This window comes from Balaenoptera ricei, chromosome 1, assembly GCF_028023285.1.
Source record: "Balaenoptera ricei isolate mBalRic1 chromosome 1, mBalRic1.hap2, whole genome shotgun sequence".
Taxonomy (NCBI): domain Eukaryota; kingdom Metazoa; phylum Chordata; class Mammalia; order Artiodactyla; family Balaenopteridae; genus Balaenoptera; species Balaenoptera ricei.
The window spans coordinates 23298457-23317165 of record NC_082639.1 but is presented as its reverse complement, the minus strand read 5'-3'; the positions used below and the strand labels follow the sequence as shown (position 1 = coordinate 23317165).

At 47.1% G+C, this 18709-nt stretch overlaps 1 pseudogene; it reads right to left on the bottom strand.

Annotated features, from left to right (window-relative positions):
- Positions 1 to 486: 486 nt before the first annotated feature.
- The window catches only part of LOC132370039 (cytochrome c-like), a 38005-nt pseudogene continuing 19782 nt past the window's right edge, over positions 487 to 18709 (bottom strand).

Sequence of the window (18709 nt, the reverse complement as noted above, 5' to 3'; positions counted from 1 at the left end):
CAAAAAGATAAAGTAGACATTGCCAGCTTATCTTCAACCCTTGCCTTAACAGGCTGATAAACACAACTTGAAACATACAGGTGAGTCTTGCTCTGTTTTATGAAACAATAAAGGAATCTCCTCAATACTTAAATATGTTAATATAACCTGTTGTATAGATCTACCTATAAAACCAAACTCCTATAGGTTTTGAGATGGCATTCACCATCTCTGTGAAAAGTTGAACATTACTAATCAAATTCAATCATATCTTTAGAAGGAGAAAACAGTGACAGCCCTTGCTGAACCAGAATTACTATCAAAATTCAAAAAGCTGATCATCGTTTAGCCACAAGCCAATCCTATTTAAATCAGGACTGTCCAACAGAAATATTCTATCAGCCATTCACCATCTGAATTCTGGTATATGAGATCAGTTTAGATACGGTATGCATAAAAAGGTCATAGACATTTCTGTGTTGTAATAAATAGGGCAGTAGCCACCTATTACTCAATAGTAGCTTTTTTGAGAGAAGTTACTAAGTCTACGCTTTCTGCCTTCTTAATGCCAGTGAAGATTACTTTTGTTCCAGGAATGTACTACTTAGGATTCTCCAAATACTCCCCAGTGATGCCTTTGTTCTTGTTGACATCTGCGTAAGAGAATCCAGGGTCCTGAACTGTCTTTCGCCCAAATAGAGCATGGAGGTTTGGTCCAGTCTTGTGCTTGCCTCCCTTTTCCACGGTAGGGCACTGGACACACTGCTGAAAAATCGTCTTGCCCTTCTCCACATCACCCACTTTGAAATTGTTCCTTTGTCATATGTGATACGAAAGTTCCAATACAAGTTGGATGTCCACTTTCTCCACAACTCTTGAAGTTTACTAAAAATCACTGAATCATACTCTTAAAATGGGTGAATTTTATTATAACTTATATGTCAATAAAACTATTTAAAAGAAACAACTACATGGGAATGCCCCACAGAGCTGGCTAAATGAGGAAGACAATAGGTGATGGACGTAGTTCTCTGCCAGCTCCCATTTCCTTCTGAGAAAAGAAGAGGGAGTTGGAGAGTGGTCTTAGTGTTTTGGACCAGTCTTAGCAGGAACAACTCCCACAGCTCTTAGAATAAAGGCCCAACTCCATCCTGGCCAGGGCCTGCCCTCTCCAGCATCAGTTCCCAACACTCTCCCATGCCTTATGTCCTCCCCAAATACACTGGCCTTCTTTCAGGACTTCATATTGATGTAGTCCTTCCCACCTCAGGGCCTCTGCATGTGCTGTCACCCCTACCAGAAACACATTTCGCTTTCTGCCTCGGTACCTTCTCATCAGTCTTCAGACCTCAGCTCCATTGTCTCTTCCTTGGGGAAGCCTTCCTTGATTTCCTGAGCTTGGTCAAATTCCTCTATGAATTGGTATCATAGACCCTTTCTCCCTATATAATTTACCACAGTAGCAACTTTTTATTTATTTGTGATATCGTGACTCATGTTAGACCAGTTACCATGAAGATAGGAAACATGTCTAATTTGCTCACCATTGTATCCCAGGGCCCAGCACAGTGCCTGCCACATAGTAGATGCTCAGTTAATTGTTAATGACTTGCTGAAAGTTAAAATTCTAAACTTCTTAAGATCAGGGGATTGTAGTATTCAAAACTTCTGTCATTTTGAGATATAACAACTCAATACATTATGCAATTATTATGTTCCTGAAACATTTCATGTGCCAGAGAGCAAAAAAATCTACAAAAAACTAGTAAAACCTGACCTTGAAGTTTACGGTTTCATCACTTAAGGAGCTTTTTTCTCTTCTCTAGCCAGGCTGAACAACAAAACAGGAGAGAATGTACAAATTACCAGTATCAGAAATGAAAAAATGGTCATCAGTACTGATCCCAAGGACATCAAAAAGATACTAAGGGAATAATAAGGGAACAACTTTATGCACACAAATTTGATAACTTAGCTGAAATGGACCAGCTCCTTGAAAGACGCAAACTACCAACACTCACAGAAAGACAAATAGATAACCTGCATAGCCCTTCAGCTATTAAAGAAATCGAATCAATAATTCTTTTAAAGTCTTCCAAAAAAGCAAACAACAGGCCCAGATGGTTTTGCTGGTGAATTCTACCAAACATTTAAGGAAGAAATATTACCAATTCTCTACAACCTTTTCCAAAAGATAGAAACAGAAGGAACACATCTTAATTCATCCTATGAAGTCAATAGTATCCCAATACCTTAAAAAAAAGACATTATAACAAAAGAAAACTACAGATCAATATCTCTTATGAACAGACACAAAAATTATCAAGAAAATATTAACAAATCAAATCTGACAATGTATAACAAGGATGAAAATGTCAACCAAGTGGATTTTATTCCAGGTTTATGGGCTAGAAGACTCTGTATTTTCAAGAACTGTTAACATTTGAAAATGCAAGGATAGGTCAACATTTGAAAATCAGTCAGTGTAATCCACCATAGCAAAAGGCTAAAGAAGAAAAATCATACAATCATATCAACTGATGCAGTAAAAGCATTTAACAAAATCTAATGCCTATTCATCATCATTCAAAAAAAAAAACAAAACAAAAACCTCTCAGCAAACTAGGAATAGAGGAAAACTTCTTCAACACAATAAAGAACATCTACAAAAAACCTACAGCCAACATCATATCAATACTTAATGGTGAGATTAAGATCAAGAATAAAGTAAGGATGTCTTCTTTCTTATCACTCCTATTCAACATCATACTGGAAATCCTAGCTAGTGTGATGAGACATGAAAAAGAAATTAAAAGCATATATATCATAAAGGAAGAAATAAAACTGTCTTCATTCATAGTTGACATGGTTTTTTACAGAAAATCACCAAAATTCTGCGAAAAAAACCTAAAATAAGTATAGCAAGGCCACAGGATACAAGATTAATATACAAAAGTCTATTGCTCTTCTACATACCAGCAATGAACAAATGGAATTTGAATTTTTTAAATACCACTTACAATAGCACCAAAAACCCAAAGAACTTAGGTATATATATAAAACAAAATATATTCAGAATCTATATACTAAAAAACACTGATAAAAGAAATTTTTGAAGGTCTAAGTAGAAGAGACAGTCCATATTCATGAACTGAGACTCAATATTGTTAAGACATCAATTCTTCCCAACTTGACATATAGACTCAATGCAATACCAGTCAAAATCCCAGTAAGTTATTTTGTAGATACTGACAAGCTGATTTATGTGGAAACATAATACTGAAAAAGAACAAAGTTGGAAGACTCACATTATCCAATTTCAAGATTAACTATAAAGCTACAGTTTTCAAGACAATGAAAGTTAGACACTTAGATCAGTGGAACAGAATAGAGAGCCCCAAAATAGACCCACATAAAAATAGTCAACTGGTTTTTTACAAAAGGGCATGGCAAGTCAATGGAGAAATAATAGTGTTTGCAACAAATGATGCTGGAAAAATTGTATACCTATTTGCAAAAACAAATGAACCCAGGCACAGACCTTACATCTTTCACAAAAATTAACACAAAATTGATCATAGACCTAAACATAAAATACAACCTATAAAATGTCTAGAAGAAAACATAGGAGAAAATCTAGGTGACTTTGGCAGCTATTCCCCCTGCCATCCCTCAGCTACCCTTCTGTGTATAGTTATGCCCCTTCTGGCTGCCCCACCAGCCTGAGGGATGTTGAAGATAAACACAACCAGACATTAGTTACAGCAGTGAAAATAGAATTTATTCAATAACTACTGACACTAAGGGAAAGAGCTGAGCTCTACCCCAATCTGTGCAGAGGTGATTGGGTGTTTTAAAGGGAGAATGATGAGGAAGAGAGGCAATGGCAGGGTCTTGAGCAGAGTCAAGAAAGTGAAAAATTACAAAGAGTGGGAAGGAAGGTTGGTCCACGTAAAACCCATCTGGGTTTGCTAAGTGGCACTCATTGAGGTAGGCTCCTGCCCTCCTATGAAGGTTGGGAGACAGCAGCCATATCTTCAGGTGTTGGCTGCAACAAACAAAACTTCTTTTGGCATCCTTGAGCTTTGTCAGGCAGGCTCTTTAAGAGGGGCTAAGGACATCCTAGGGATGTGGCCTTGAGCTGTTAGAAACTGTTAGTGTTTTGTTCAATTCTTTAGAGCTAAGGTTAGGCTTAGTCAAAAGGAGGGTTCAGAGGAACCAGGCTGGAGTCCAATCAAGGAAAGAATTTTTGTCAGAAACCAGGGGCATTTATTCATTCTGGGCTGTCAGTTCAATCTGCTTATGGTGCTTAGGGTTTTGTTAAATTTCCTGTGGCATCAGCTGCCCAGGTAAGTTCTTCTTAAAAGCCTTCTCTGTAAGAGAGTTGACAGTGCCAGTTTCCCTTGGAACATGGATCTTATTCATCTCTGTCCCCCCACAGTGCCAAGCACAGCACCCAGCTCTTAGTAAGAACATGGGAAAATACTGGTTGAATTGGACAGAACTTGAAACAGAAATTGAGAAGGTTTTTAAGGGTTGCATTGGAGCATAAAAGAAACGGGTTTATAAATCAAAATCATTTTCTGTAGCTCTCTGGAGAGTGTAGCATTTCAAGGAAGGCTTTGGAAATCTTTTGTAAAGTGTGGAACTGCTTTCTATTGAAAATAGTTCTGGCTTGTAAGGGTGTTTCACACACACGCATGAACTTGTGTGCACAAATTATAGAGATAATATATGATTTTTGGTAGAAAGAAAGAGAGAGAGAAGAAGGAGGTAGGTAGGAAGAAAGAAAGGGAAGAAGGGAGGCAGGAGACCAGGAAGGTAGGGAGGGAGGGAAGAATGAATAGACAGCTGGATGTATAAGCCTAAAGTTCAGGGAGAAGTCCAGGTTGAGATGTACATTTGGGAGCCATCAGCATATGAATGGCATGTAAAGGCCACAAGTCTGGTGAAGTCCCGAAGGGGGTGAGGGGGGATAAGGAGAAGAGAACCAATGGTAGAACTCTGGAATAACTCAAGGGTTACAGGTTGAGGAGCCAAGAAAGAACAAGCAAAGGAGATGGAGGAGGAGTAACCAGGGAAGCAGAAAAAACCAAGAGAGGGTGGGATCCCAGAGCGGAGAGGAGGGAAGGTTTGAGAGCCATGAGCAACTATTCCAAATACTGATCGGTCAAATGTCATTGAAAGTTGACCATTGGGTTTATCGGTGCATAGATAATTGATGACCTTGACAAGAGCAGTTATGGTGGAATGTGAGGGGATGAAATCCAATTAGAGTGCAGTGAAAAGAAACTAGGAGGAGGGGAATTAAAGATAGTAATAATCGTGACTTTTGTTTTATTGTAAAGGGAAACAAAAGTAGCAGAAGAGGTTGGATATTGACTTGTTTCTATTTGGGGCTATTAGAGAATTAATGGTGTGTTTGTACACTAATTGGAATGATCCAGAAGAGATGGGAACATTACTGATGTAGGCAAAAAGGGAAAGGATCTCAGGCACAAATGGCTTGGATAAGGGACATAGAGTTCATGTAATGAGAGGGCCTCAATGCATGAGGAATTTTCCTGAGAGTCTCCCACACAGGCACATATCCTTCCAGATACTCACTTATCTGTATACAAACCAAGATTAGTAGAATCTTGCTAATGCTATTTGTATTTTTCATCAGTCTACTTTCTTTATTCAAAAACACATCATGGACATTTTCCCAAGTCAGATCGTAGAGGCCAAATTCAATCATTTTAATGGCTGCTCCGTACTCAATGGTATGGATATGCCATAATTTAAGTAACCAACCTCCTACTGATAGACATTTAGATTTCTCCAATTTTGCTATTACAAATAACATCGTAGTGAAGATCCTTGCATAGCTTTGTACTCTAACGTATTTCAGAATGATCAACTCCTAGAAGTTAAATTGCTGAGACAAAGGACACGTGCATTTTGAATTTTGATAGACACTGCCCAACTGTCTTCCGCTAAGGTTACCCCAGTGACTATCCCACCAGCAGGATGTGAGAGAGGGAGTGTAACACCAAGGGATTGGTTTGAGTTTGGACTTTCCATAGCAGACTTGCTTAAGGTAGTTCAGCCTGAAAGTATGTCTGTGTCAGAACCATAAGTGATAAACAATTGCCCTCTCATCTTCAGCCCGCAGGAATGTGCTGACCCCAGCTGGTCTGGGGAGCTGGAGAGGCAGAGAATTGGGACGGTGAGAGAAGAGAGAGGGGACAACGCAGGGCAGGAGGGCAGATCTGGGGAGCTGCAGGGAGCCGGGCTCTAGCCTGATTCCTCAAGCCACTCCTGTGGGGTCCCGGGCAAGTGGCTCAGCCTCTCACTGCCTGATCGCAACAAACATGTTTGCGTGGATCCAGGGAGGTAGCAAACATGAAAATGAGATTGTAGATGTTGGGGCGGAGACTGCAGGCTGCCCACCGATAGTCACCCTCTTCTTTCCTCCTAACACGACCCCTACTTTGTCCGGGACAACAATTTCCCCTACTTAGAAACATTGCATTTCCCGTCCTTCTGCAGGCTGTCATGTGACACAGCTCCCACCAATGAGACGGGGCAGAGGTGGCTGCGGGGCATTCTGGGAAATTCCCTGGAAGGGCAGGAGCCTCTGGCTTCTCCCAGAGGACCGCCAGCTGCCCAGCCTGAAAGGAGGCCCAGGTGGAGCAGCCACGCTGTGACCTCAAGGGCGTCCGCACACCCTGAGGACACTGAGGGGAGATAGAGGAGGAGGCTGGCCAGATGGTATCTTGGAGCTGCTGGGCTTTCACCACCTCCCACCCCAGTGATTCATTGAGTGAATCCCGCCTCACTGAGTGAGAAAAATAACCCCTGACTTGTCTAGAGCTCCACTGGTCGGGTTCCAGTTACTCTCAGGAAGGCCATTCCCAACTGTACAAGTGGCAGCGTGCAGGGTGACAGGGTACCAGACTGGACTCCAGGCACACTGGCCCACCCCCTCTTCACCACTGACCAGCTGTGTGAGGGAGCCCAGAGGGCCGGGCCCCTCTGAGCCCCATTATTTCATCTATAACTAGGGCAACAGTTAGAGGGACTCCAGCCTTGCAGGGATCAAGGAGGATAAGTGACACAAACTCTTTGAAGGCTTCTGTCCTGAGACACAGGGGGCTGGCCCTGATCTCTGACTGGTGGGCGGCTGACCTTGGACAACCCCCAACTGCTTTCTGGCCCTCATTTGTTTCATGTTTAACTAGGACAGTGGATACACCTTGCAAAGTGTGATACTGTTTAAGGGAGAGAGGTTGTCCGTGTGTAAATATGTGGATGGTTGATAGTCCCCATCAGAGGTCACAAGAAGGGCGGCTCAGGGCTCATGCAACCAGCAAGGCCAGTGGGGTGGTGGGAAAGCATCAGACTGGGAGCCAGGGGCCCTTCTACCTGGATCGCTCTGCCTGCATTAGAATGTCCCTCCTCTCCTGGGCCTCAGTTTGCCTCCTATAAAATGCAGGGTTTTGGCTAGATGACCGTGAAGAGTCTCACTATTTTTCATACTCTTGGAGTTAATTTTTCTACTTTCACAGACCTGCAGGGAGGCAGGGTCAGGTGGCAGAGGTTGGGGTCAGCTACCGATCAGGAGTGTGAAACGTGAAGCGCCCCAGGATCCTCTGAGAGAGTCTCCAGCAGGGCGCAGCTGGGTGTATCTACGGAGACACCTGCCCATGCTGGAGGGTTGGGGGCAGGGAGGTGATGAGGGACCCGTTTTTCCACGCACCCAAGGCGGGATGGACTCTAGCCCATGTAGGCTGTCCTGCCTGGTTTGAGTGAGAGCCAGGCTTGCCTTGCACAGCGTTCACTGTAATTCAGCAGCACCTCTGAACAGATGGACACCGGCTGGAACGACCTCTGCCTGGGAAGACCTGAGTCTTCTACTAATGAGCCATGTGACCCTGAGAGAGTCACTTAACCTTTCTGGGTCTGTTGCCTTATCCCTAAACATAACGATGTCACACCAGGTGCTTTTGAAGATCCTTCCAACACTAAAATATAGGATTCTGGATTTAGGATAATACTACTCACACTCTAATTAGACTACTGGGAAGATGAAGTAAGATCAGCCATGCTTCATGGATATTAGGCTTTTCTCCCACTATTCCTCTTGATTTTATACATTAGCTATTCTTGCCCTCTACCCTAACCCAGTGGAAGATATCTGTAGGCTGTTGCCATCCAGTATCCTGTCACCCTTTTACTAGTAAAGCTGTAACTTCCCCCAGAATTTCCCCCTCCCCTACTCTCAGCCCATCCCAGGCTTAGGCTGGATCAACCCCACCTCCAGATTGCAGGATCTTTCTTGATTGGATTAAGCCAATCGCCACATTCCTTCCCACTGACCCAGATCGGTTCGGGGATAGGTGTGTGACCCTTGGAGCCAATGGGAATCGGCCCAGGACTTTTGATTAGTTGTTGAGGAAGCTCTTTCTTCTCTGCTGGACTCCAGTCTGGATGGAAAACCATCTGGCCTCCAAGAAGGGGGATCTGAGCATGGCCTTGCATGGGGGAGAGATGCTAAAAGATGGGAGAACACCCTGGTGGCATCATTTGAGCCCCTGCAACAAGGTGGAACTAAAGGTTCAGCCCTGAGCTTGTCAGTGGCATAAAACCAATAAATCCCTTCTGAGCTCAAGCCAGGTTTAGGCACTGAGGTTCCTTTCACAGGAGATGAAAGAGCCTAATGGCTGCCTCTCCTCCAGCATCTAAGTCTCCAAGCTGAGACCAGCACAAAACTTTGCCGTGTCAGCCTCTCCCCCAAGGGTGTGAGTCAGGTTCATCTCCCGCTGCCCCTTCTCCCCGTTTTCTTCCCTCCCAAGGAGGAAGCTGCAGAAACCACCCCGTAATGGCATCTCCAAGGGCGAGGGCACATTATCCCCAGACTCTAATGAACCGATCAGCCTTGTCACCGCCAGACCTGCATCACGCGGCGACCGTGAGGGCTGCTGACTCACCCTGTGGGTTCCTGGTGCTGACTTGCCTTCTGGCAGGAGGCGGGTTTGAGCTGGGAAGCCACAGGTCGTATTTAAGGTGGGGGTTGGACGGAAGCATTCACACAGAACTCTTTAGAGTCAAGGCTCTGGGAGGGCTCTTAGAAGTGCCTTGTTCTGCAGACGTGCAGAGAGGTCACATGACTTGCCCAGGGTCTCACACAGTGATCTGGAGACTGAGTTGGGCCCAGAACCCAGATCTCGCTGTTCTGAGTCCAGTTGCTCCTTTCACTCTGCCATGGCTTCTTCCCAGGATGAGATCTGTTTCCTCCCCGGGTCCTAAGCAGCCCCTCCCATAGAATCCTTGCTATCTCCCAGAGCCTACACTACACTGAACACCCCCAGTTATTCCATCAGCTGGCCCCGCATGGGTGGGTGCAGAGGGGATATGGATGTGTACCGGGGGGTCTGCTGCACTCATTCCCAGGGCCTGAGCTGAGCTCTGGGCTCAGGCACCGCCCTTCTTCTCAGATCTTATGGATGCCCTTCTTCACCCCGAGTCAGGATCTCCCCTCACCACCCACTCCCGGGCCCCACAGCGGGTGGAGCTCCGCCTGCCTGCAGGACACACCCTTGCTCTGTTTTGTTGCTGGAAGGCCTGGGCTGACCTTGCTGGCCATCGGTCACCTGCCGCAGTTTCTCTAAATGCTGTCTGGTCTCCTATCAGCCATGGCTGGGGCTGCCTCCAAAGCGCTGCTGTCTGTTTGAGCAGGAAAGTCTATTGCCCACATCCCTGAGTCTCCATGTCTGGTTGGCCTCGATGTAGACCCACTCTCCCACTGCCCAGTGGTGCCCAGAGCCTCTGCAGACAATCAGTGGTGGGACAGGGGAGGGCTGGAAGCCAGGGCTCCCCATCGCCATCTCACCCAGCTCAGCAAGTCATCTGGCACCCAATTCAAGTCAACAGCCACTTATCTGAGCAGCTACTGTGTGCAGGCAGCGTGCTCAGAGCTTCCCACAGCCCCTCCTGTGACCCCCACAAGCGCCCTGTGAAGGAGGGTTCATCAGCTCCACCTTCCAAGTGGAGAAACTGAGGACCTGCCCCAAGGTCACCTGCCTAACCCTAAGACATCCTGAAGGGGATGCACACACATTCCCTCCCTCCCACTGCCCCTGCAGGGATGTGGTTTTCTGTAACCTCCAGGTACAACCCACTCTGCAGTCTCCCTTCTTAAATCCTTGGCCTTTGTTTACCTGGAATCATCCCATGGATCTCGCTGGGTAAATGTCAGAGACTGTCTCCTGGAACCAGAGGCCAGGACCAAGTGGCCAGCAGACCCCACAGCCCGGCTCCAGCGAGGGCCTTCTTCAACCACAGTCACCAGGGTGCTGTGTCTGCCCCACTTTGGACTTTGTGACAATCACAAGAGGGCTTGTTATCAGAACTGATTTGTGAGGGTTGAAAGGCTTCGGATGAAGATCTCTGCGATGCGACCGCTGGACTCAGGCAAAAATGCAAGGCCATCATCAGCTGTTTGGGTGAAACATGATGACTGTCATGAAATTTTAATTAAACTCTTACTGGCGTGAATAATTGAGCATGACGGTCAGGTGCCCTGACTTCCTCAGGCCTGCTCTGGAAGGAGAGCAGGGGCAACCTCGGTGTCAGGTGCAGGGCTCTGGGGGAATCTGCAGGTGCCCCAGGTGCTGAGGGGGCAGCGACAGGACTTCACCCTCACCGGCCCCAGGAGCTGCCCCCATTATCTCTCACCTCAAGGGAGTCATTTTTCCCTGTTTCCTGCTCTGCTTGGCCCAGCAGGAAGCGGCAGGTGAGAGGAACAGATGGTAGGAAGAGACGGAAAAGCAAGAGGGGTTGAGGGTTGCAGTCTGGATTGCAGCTGAACCTCAGGTATAAATCGCGATTCTCCAGCTTGCTAGCTGTGCTATCTTTAGCAACTCACTGTACCTCTTTGAGCTTCAATTTCCTTAACTGAAAAATAAGGACCATAACTCCCATCATTTTAGAAATACTGATTATTTTCTCCTGACCCATCCCTCCCTGCTCAGCCCGCAGCCCCGAAGTTCCTCTCCCGCTCCCACACCACCAGCAGCCCTCAGCTGATTAACAGTATTGAGGTGCACACCTGGTCCACACTGGCCAAATTAGCAGATCTCCCCTCTCGGGAACCTCAGTTTGGAACATGGAGACAGAGTCACTAAACTGTGGCAGCCAGCTGTAAGAGGGGTAGCTCAGGGCAGGTAGGGGCCACCATTTTGGTGTGGCCATGGTGGGTCAGAATGGGCAGAGAAGACCCCACCCCCGGCCGTACCACGTACACATACATACTCATGAATGAGTACAAGTGAAAACTGGGGAAGTCTGAGTCAGATGGGTGGGTTGTATCAATGTCAATCTCCTGATTGTGATATAGTCCTGCAGTTTTACAGGATGTTACCATTGGGGGAAACTGGACAAAGGGTACACACGATCTCTCTCATTCCTTTCTTTTTTTAAAATTCAGCTGAATGTCAATTCCCCCACAGGATGATGACTGCTTGCCCAGCTGGGGGCTGTGGTAGGATCCATCTGGCCAGTGTCACCTGATTGTGTGGGCAGGGCTCCCGTTAGATCCAGTGAAGAAGGAGCTTACCTGGACTGCCTTCTGTTGCCAGGTTGGGGCTAATAGAGGAACCGGGCCTGGGTCTCCTTCTTCTGTGGGTGGGTGGGATCTAAGACATCCTGCCGCCGTGTTGTGCCTCCAGTCTTGGGGCCCTTAACCCTCCTGCCTTCCTCTGTCCACTTTACAGAGTGCTCCTTTGGGTCTCGTGTCATTTCCAGCAACGATAGTTATGCTTAGTGGGGAGGAACAGGGAAAGACCTCTGCATTATTTCTTATAACTTCACAGGGCTCTTCAATTACCTCCCCCCACAAACAGGTTAATTTTAAAAATAAATTATATGCCAGAAAAAAATAAATAAATAAGACTAATACCGCCAATCTCATTGCATCACTGTGAAAATTAAGTAAATGAACATATGCAAAGGACTTAGACCATGCCTGGCCTGCAGGGGTACAAGGCGGATATTCATTCTTCTCCAGGAGTTTAGGAGGGTTATGTTCCTAAAGTTGTTTTGAAGTTCAGAATAGAATTTTCCCTAAAACTCTGTTATAGCCCGGGGTTGGACCAAAAGTCCTAATGGCTTCTACTACTACTAACCACGATAACAAGGCTTCTTTGGGGAAATGTAGTCCAAACGCCAGACACCAACAACACATCCTCCCTTCCCTGGGCCGTTCCCGAGAAATGGGGGGAAAAATTGGATGGGTACCCTAAGCAGAGAGAGCAAAGCAGAGTGAGACCAGGCTCTGTAGGCATAAGAACTCAGAGTCAGGGTCGACGGAGACCAGGAGCATGAATGTGCCTCCGATTCGCGTCCCTTTAGAACACCAGTGATACCGCCCACGGTTGGTTGGGGGCTTACTGTGCGCCAGGCTGTGTGGGCACCACCTCATTAATTCTCACCACCACTCTCCAAGGAAAGGACTGTGTTAACCTGTTTTGCAGCTGAGGGAACTGCCACTGAGAAGTTAAGGAACGGAACTTCCCAAGGTCACAGCTTGGATCTAAATCCCAGCCCTGTGGCGACTCCACCCCTGGCCCCTGACCACTGCCCTCACTGCCCCTCTACTCCTGGGTGTCCATCTGTACGGCTTTTAGGGCTCATGTCCTCAACCACCCTGTGAGGGAAGGGCTGTTTAAATCACTGTCCCCCATCTACAGATGTGGAAACTGAGGCCCAGAGAGGGAAGGCAACTTGCCCAAAGTCACACAGCAGGGAGTTGGGGGATCCCCGTGTGCCTAACTCCTCCTCTAGGGCTGCCTTGCCTGCCCCCCACCGCCCTCCCCACAACAATCCTCAGAGGAAAGCACAGACTGAGGCCCCCTTCTCCCTGGGGCGGGGGTGTCGTGGGCTCACAGAAAAGCCCCCATTTGTGGTCTCTCCTGTCCTGGTGGCCAAACCCCTCTTTCTAGGTCTGCACCACACCCCCCCTTATCGTCCCCCCACCGAGCCCCGGGGCTGTCACTTCCCTAATGTACCCGCTTTACTTATTACCTTCAAGGAAGACTTCAGCCAGGAGGCAAACACAGAACACCCGCTTCTGATGATCGAAGGCATCCTGCCTCCCTCGGATGCAAAGGGAGCCCCTGCAGTAACACACCATTAACCTCTGCCAGGGCTGGACAGCCCCCGACACCCCGACACGGTGCACCCCCGTGCCCGTGCCCGCAGGCGCTGGGCCAGTGTGGGGAGGGAGGAGGGGATAGGGCTCGGCTTTCTACAGAGCCCAGGGGTCAGTCTAGGGCTCTGGGCTGCATAGCCAGGAATGGGGTGGGTGGGGTCCAGAGGAATCAGCACACAGCCAGTAGCAGCTCCAGGCTGTGGGAGGGATGTGCACAGTGGGCACCTTTACCCTCTGAGACCCAGTCACACCCAGCCTGGCCAGACCCATCAAGCAACCACTCCTGGATGTTCAGGCATCTCTAAGGACCCTGCTCCTAACCAGGCACTGTTCCCCGCTCACCCATCTGCCTTGACTGTGGGATTTAGCTTTCCTAGGCCTGGCTCTCAGCTTCCCCTTGGGCTCTCTGCTGTGGTACATTCCTCCTGCCCCAGTTCCATGACCTGTCCTGGATGGGAACTGTCCTCTGACCTGGCCCATTGGGAAACACCCCAAGACCAGCCTCGGGACAGAGCCCAGCTAGACTTTTCCCTGTCCCCTCCCCCTTGACACCCTGGAAAGAAGAGTGCAGTGAGGGGAGAGCCTGGGCTGCCTGCAGGGTCCCTCGAGGCAGTGCCTGGGGTGGACGCTGGGATGAGTGGGCGGCTCGGGGATCACGCACGTGGCTCATCCTTGTCTGTTTTCTCGGCAGCGTGTCTGTTTTCTCCACAGGGCAGGGCCGAGCCCGCCTTGCTTACCACTGTGTCTCGGTGCCCAGCACACAGTAGGCCCTCAGTAAACATCAGTGCACAAACAAGGTGACCTCTAACCACCCTGCTGCTTAGCGTGTGCTCCGTGGGCCAGCAACAGCAACATCGCCTGGGAGCCTGTTAGAAGTGCAGCATCTCTGGGCCCATCCAGCCTCCTGCATCAGAACTGCACCTGCAGGACCCCAGGGCCAATGGCCAAGGCACATCATGGAAGCCCCAGCCGAGCCCTCGCTCCACACGTGGGGAGGCCAGGCTGAGGCGGGAGGTGCGCAGATCCAAGTGGCCTGGTGGCAGCAGGAGGACAGTTGTCACCAGCGGGGGCTGGGTTGGCCTTGGTCAAGAGAGAGTGGAGTTTGCTGGTTCGGAGCCCCGGCGCTCCGTGCACGGGATGCTCTTATGATCATAGCAGACGCTGTGGCTGACCCGCCCGTGTCCCCTGGGCCCTCACACATTAAGGAAGGAGGTCCCCTGAGGACACCCGCAACTCTGTCCTCCTGTTTCCTCCACTAGAGCACGTCCAGTGACATTCACTCACAAAACAGAGTGTCCACTACGCGCCGGGAGCTGTCCCAGGCTTGGGGACACAGCTCTGAGCGGGCCAGGAAAAGGCCTGTCCTCGTGGAGCTGACATTCGGTGGAGAGACGGACGGGAACAGACACAGCCATGTCCAGAGGCAGGTGGTGACACTCACTAAGGGAACACAAAGCAGGGTGAGGGGACAGAGGTGACAGCGTGCGGGTCAGAGGCCGATGTGGCCTCACTGTGCACAGAGCGAGGTGGAGACCAGGGCTCGTTCTGCCTGAATCCCCGGCCCCGCACAGAGCCGGGCACAGGCACAACGCCTGCTGACTGAGCATCCAGAGGGACGGAGCCCCCTCCCCGGGCCCTTGTGTGGGGAAGGGGCGGACAAGAGGGGCGGCTGGGGCTCATCTTTGTCCTCCCGCCCCGATGAGATGTCTCCACACGACCGTGTTCCTGGAGAACTGGGGCCCCTGCACCCTGTTTTCCCAGGATCTCCGGGCTCATTTCAGCAGATGGGGCCCAGGAGGGAGGAGGCAGATGGGGGGAGGGAGGAGGAGAGAGCAGGACCCCTCCCCGCCTTCCTTTCCCAGGCAAAGCCATCACCCCCCAGAGGGGAGGAGAGTGGCTCAGAAGCCCCCCTCCCAGTGGGGGCAGATCGGGAAATGAGCAGAGAAACAGATCACACAGCAGAGAAACTGACCCAGGACGTACATTCACCTCTTGAATGCAAAGGCAAACATTTGTGACAGTACGTGAGTTCAGCCGCACGTGGTACACAGGCTCTCCCCTCACCGTCTCCATCTTGATACCTGACAGCCCTTTATTCCCTTGTATAGCCTGTTTCAAGTGCATTGTTTTTCTCCATTTGATAAAGTGTAATTTGTTTAAGGTTCTCATGGTTATTGCATGCCTTGAAAGCATACTTTTCATGGGAAGATCAATTCCAAGAAAACACTTAAAGCCTGTGGAAGTTAGATCCATTCACAAGTGCTAAGTGGGCAGTTGCTTACGGAGGGGGCCTTTGACTAAGACCAAGAAGTGATAGCTCTGCTGGGAGCCCTGGAACAAGGTTCGGTGAGCCTTTTCTTTTTCCTCTGCCTGAAATTAAAGTTCATTTTGGAGACCAGAGAAGATGATCGGAAGAGCAGACAGCCAGTCAGGTGCGGTAGACAGAGGAGGTGCTCCCAGATCACTCCTTGGAAAGGGTCTCTGCTCTGCAAAGACTGTAAATGTGTCGGCGATTTTGTGGATCCAGGGACCCCTCGTAGTGTGAATCAGTCATCCTCACGTGCATGTGGGCAGTGGGAGCCAGGAAACCTGAATGTCACCTCAATGCTGGAGTTCACTGGGAAAAGGAAGGCCAGGTGGGGGGTTGTGAATTAGCAGAGGTCATTTCTGGAAGAAGAGGGAGGGCCAGGGGGAGAGCAAGAAGGAGGGACAGACCACTTACTGTCAGGGGTAAATGATAGGGTTCGTTCCAAAGACTCAGAGTGCTGAAAAGAGGTAACAGCCAAAGCCTCATCTGATGACGGATCTCCTCAACAAAAAGAAAACGTAATCCATTTTGAGTTTATTTTTGTGTATGGTGTTAGGGAGTGTTCTAATTTCATACTTTTACATGTACCTGCCCAGTTTTCCCAGCACCACTTATTGAAGAGGCTGTCTTTTCTCCACTGTATATGCTTGCCTCCTTTATCAAAGATAAGGTGACCATATGTGCGTGGGTTTATCTCTGGGCTTTCTATCCTGTTCCATCGATCTATATTTCTGTTTTTGTGCCGGTACCATACTGTCTTGATTACTGTAGCTTAGAAGTATAGTCTGAAGTCCGGGAGCCTGATTCCTCCAGCTCCATTCTTCGCTCTCAAGATTGCTTTGGCTATTTGGGGTCTTTTGTGTTTCCATACAAATTGTGAAATTTTTTGTTCTAGTTCTGTGAAAAATGTCATTGGTAGTTTGATAGGGATTGCATTGAATCTGTAGATTGCTTTGGGTAGTAGAGTCATTTTCACAATGTTGATTCTTCCAATCCAAGAACATGGTATATCTCTCCATCTATTTGTATCATCTTTAATTTCTTTCATCAGTGTCTTATAATTTTCTGCATACAGGTCTTTTGTCTCCTTAGGTAGGTTTATTCCTAGATATTTTATTCTTTTTGTTGCAATGGTAAATGGGAGTGTTTTCTTAATCTCTCTTTCTGGTTTTTCATCATTAGTGTATAGGAAAGCAAGAGATTTCTGTGCATTAATTTTGTATCCTGCTACTTTACCAAATTCATTGATTAGCTCTAGTAGTTTTCTGGTGGCATCTTTAGGATTCTCTATGTATAGTATCATGTCATCAGCAAACAGTGACAGCTTCACTTCTTCTTTTCCAATTTGAATTCCTTTTATTTCTTTTTCTTCTCTGATTGCTGTGGCTAAAACTTCCAAAACTATGTTGAATAATAGTGGTGAGAGTGGGCAACCTTGTCTTGTTCCTGATCTTAGTGGAAATGGTTTCAGTTTTTCACCATTGAGGACAATGTTGGCTGTGGGTTTGTCATATATGGCCTTTATTATGTTGAGGAAAGTTCCCACTATGCCTACTTTCTGCAGGGCTTTTATCATAAATGGGTGTTGAATTTTGTTGAAAGCTTTCTCTGCATCTATTGAGATGATCATATGGTTTTTCTCCTTCAATTTGTTAATATGGTGTATCATGTTGATTGATTTGCGTATATTGAAGAATGCTTGCATTCCTGGAATAAACCCCACTTGATCATGGTGTATGATCCTTTTAGTGCACTGTTGGATTCTGTTTGCTAGTATTCTGTTGAGGATTTTTGCATCTATGTTCATCAGTGATATTGGCCTGTAGTTTTCTTTCTTTGTGACATCTTTGTCTGGTTTTGGTATCAGGGTGCGGATTAAAGACCTAAATGTAAGGCCAGACACTATCAAACTCTTAGAGGAAAACATAGGCAGAACACTCTATGACATAAATGACAGCAAGATCCTTTTTGACCCACCTCCTAGAGAAATGGAAATAAAAACAAAAATAAACAAATGGGACCTAATGAAAGTTAAAAGCTTTTGCACAGCAAAGGAAACCATAAACAAGACCAAAAGACAACCCTCAGAATGGGAGAAAATACTTGCAAATGAAGCAACTGACAAAGGATTAATCTCCAAAATTTACAAGCAGCTCATGCAGCTCAATATTAAAAAAACAAACAACCCAATCCAAAAATGGGCAAAAGACCTAAATAGACATTTCTCCAAAGAAGATATACAGATTGCCAACAAACACATGAAAGAATGCTCAACATCACTAATCATTAGAGAAAAACAAATCAAAACTACATTGAGGCATCACCTCACACTGGTCAGAATGGCCATCATCAGAAAATCTGCAATAAATGCTGGAGAGGGTGTGGAGAAAAGAGAACACTCTTGCACTGTTGGTGGGAATGTAAATTGATACAGCCACTATGGAGAACAGTATGGAGGTTCCTTAAAAAACTAAAAATAGAACTACCATACGACCCAGAAATCCCACTACTGGGCATATACCCTGAGAAAACCATAATTCAAAAAGAGTCATGTACCAAAATGTTCATTGCAGCTCTATTTACAATAGCCAGGACATGGAAGCAACGTAAGTGTCCATCATTGTATGAATGGATAAAGAAGATGTGGCACATATATACAATGGAATATTACTCAGCCATAAAAAGAAACAAAATGGAGTTATTTGTAGTGAGGTGGATGGAGTTAGAGTCTGTCATACAGAGTGAAGTAAGTCAGAAAGAGAAAAACAAATAAGTATGCTAACACATATATATGGAATCTAAGGGGAAAAAAAAAAAAAGGTCATGAAGAACCTAGTGGTAAGACCAGAATAAAGACACAGACCTACTAGAGAATGGACTTGAGGATATGGGGAGGGGGAAGGGTAAGCTGTGACAAAGTGAGAGAGTGGCATGGACATATATACACTACCAAACGTAAAATAGAGAGCTAGTGGGAAGCAACCGCATAGCACAGGGAGATCAGCTCGGTGCTTTGTGACTACCTAGAGGGGTGGGATAGGAAGGGTGGGAGGGAGGGAGATGCAAGAGGGAAGAGATATGGGAACATATGTATATGTATAACTGATTCACTTTGTTATAAAGCAGAAACTAACACACCATTGTAAAGCAATTATACCCCAATAAAGATGTTTAAATTAATTAATTAATTAATTAAATAAAATAAAACGTAAGACACAAGCGGGAGG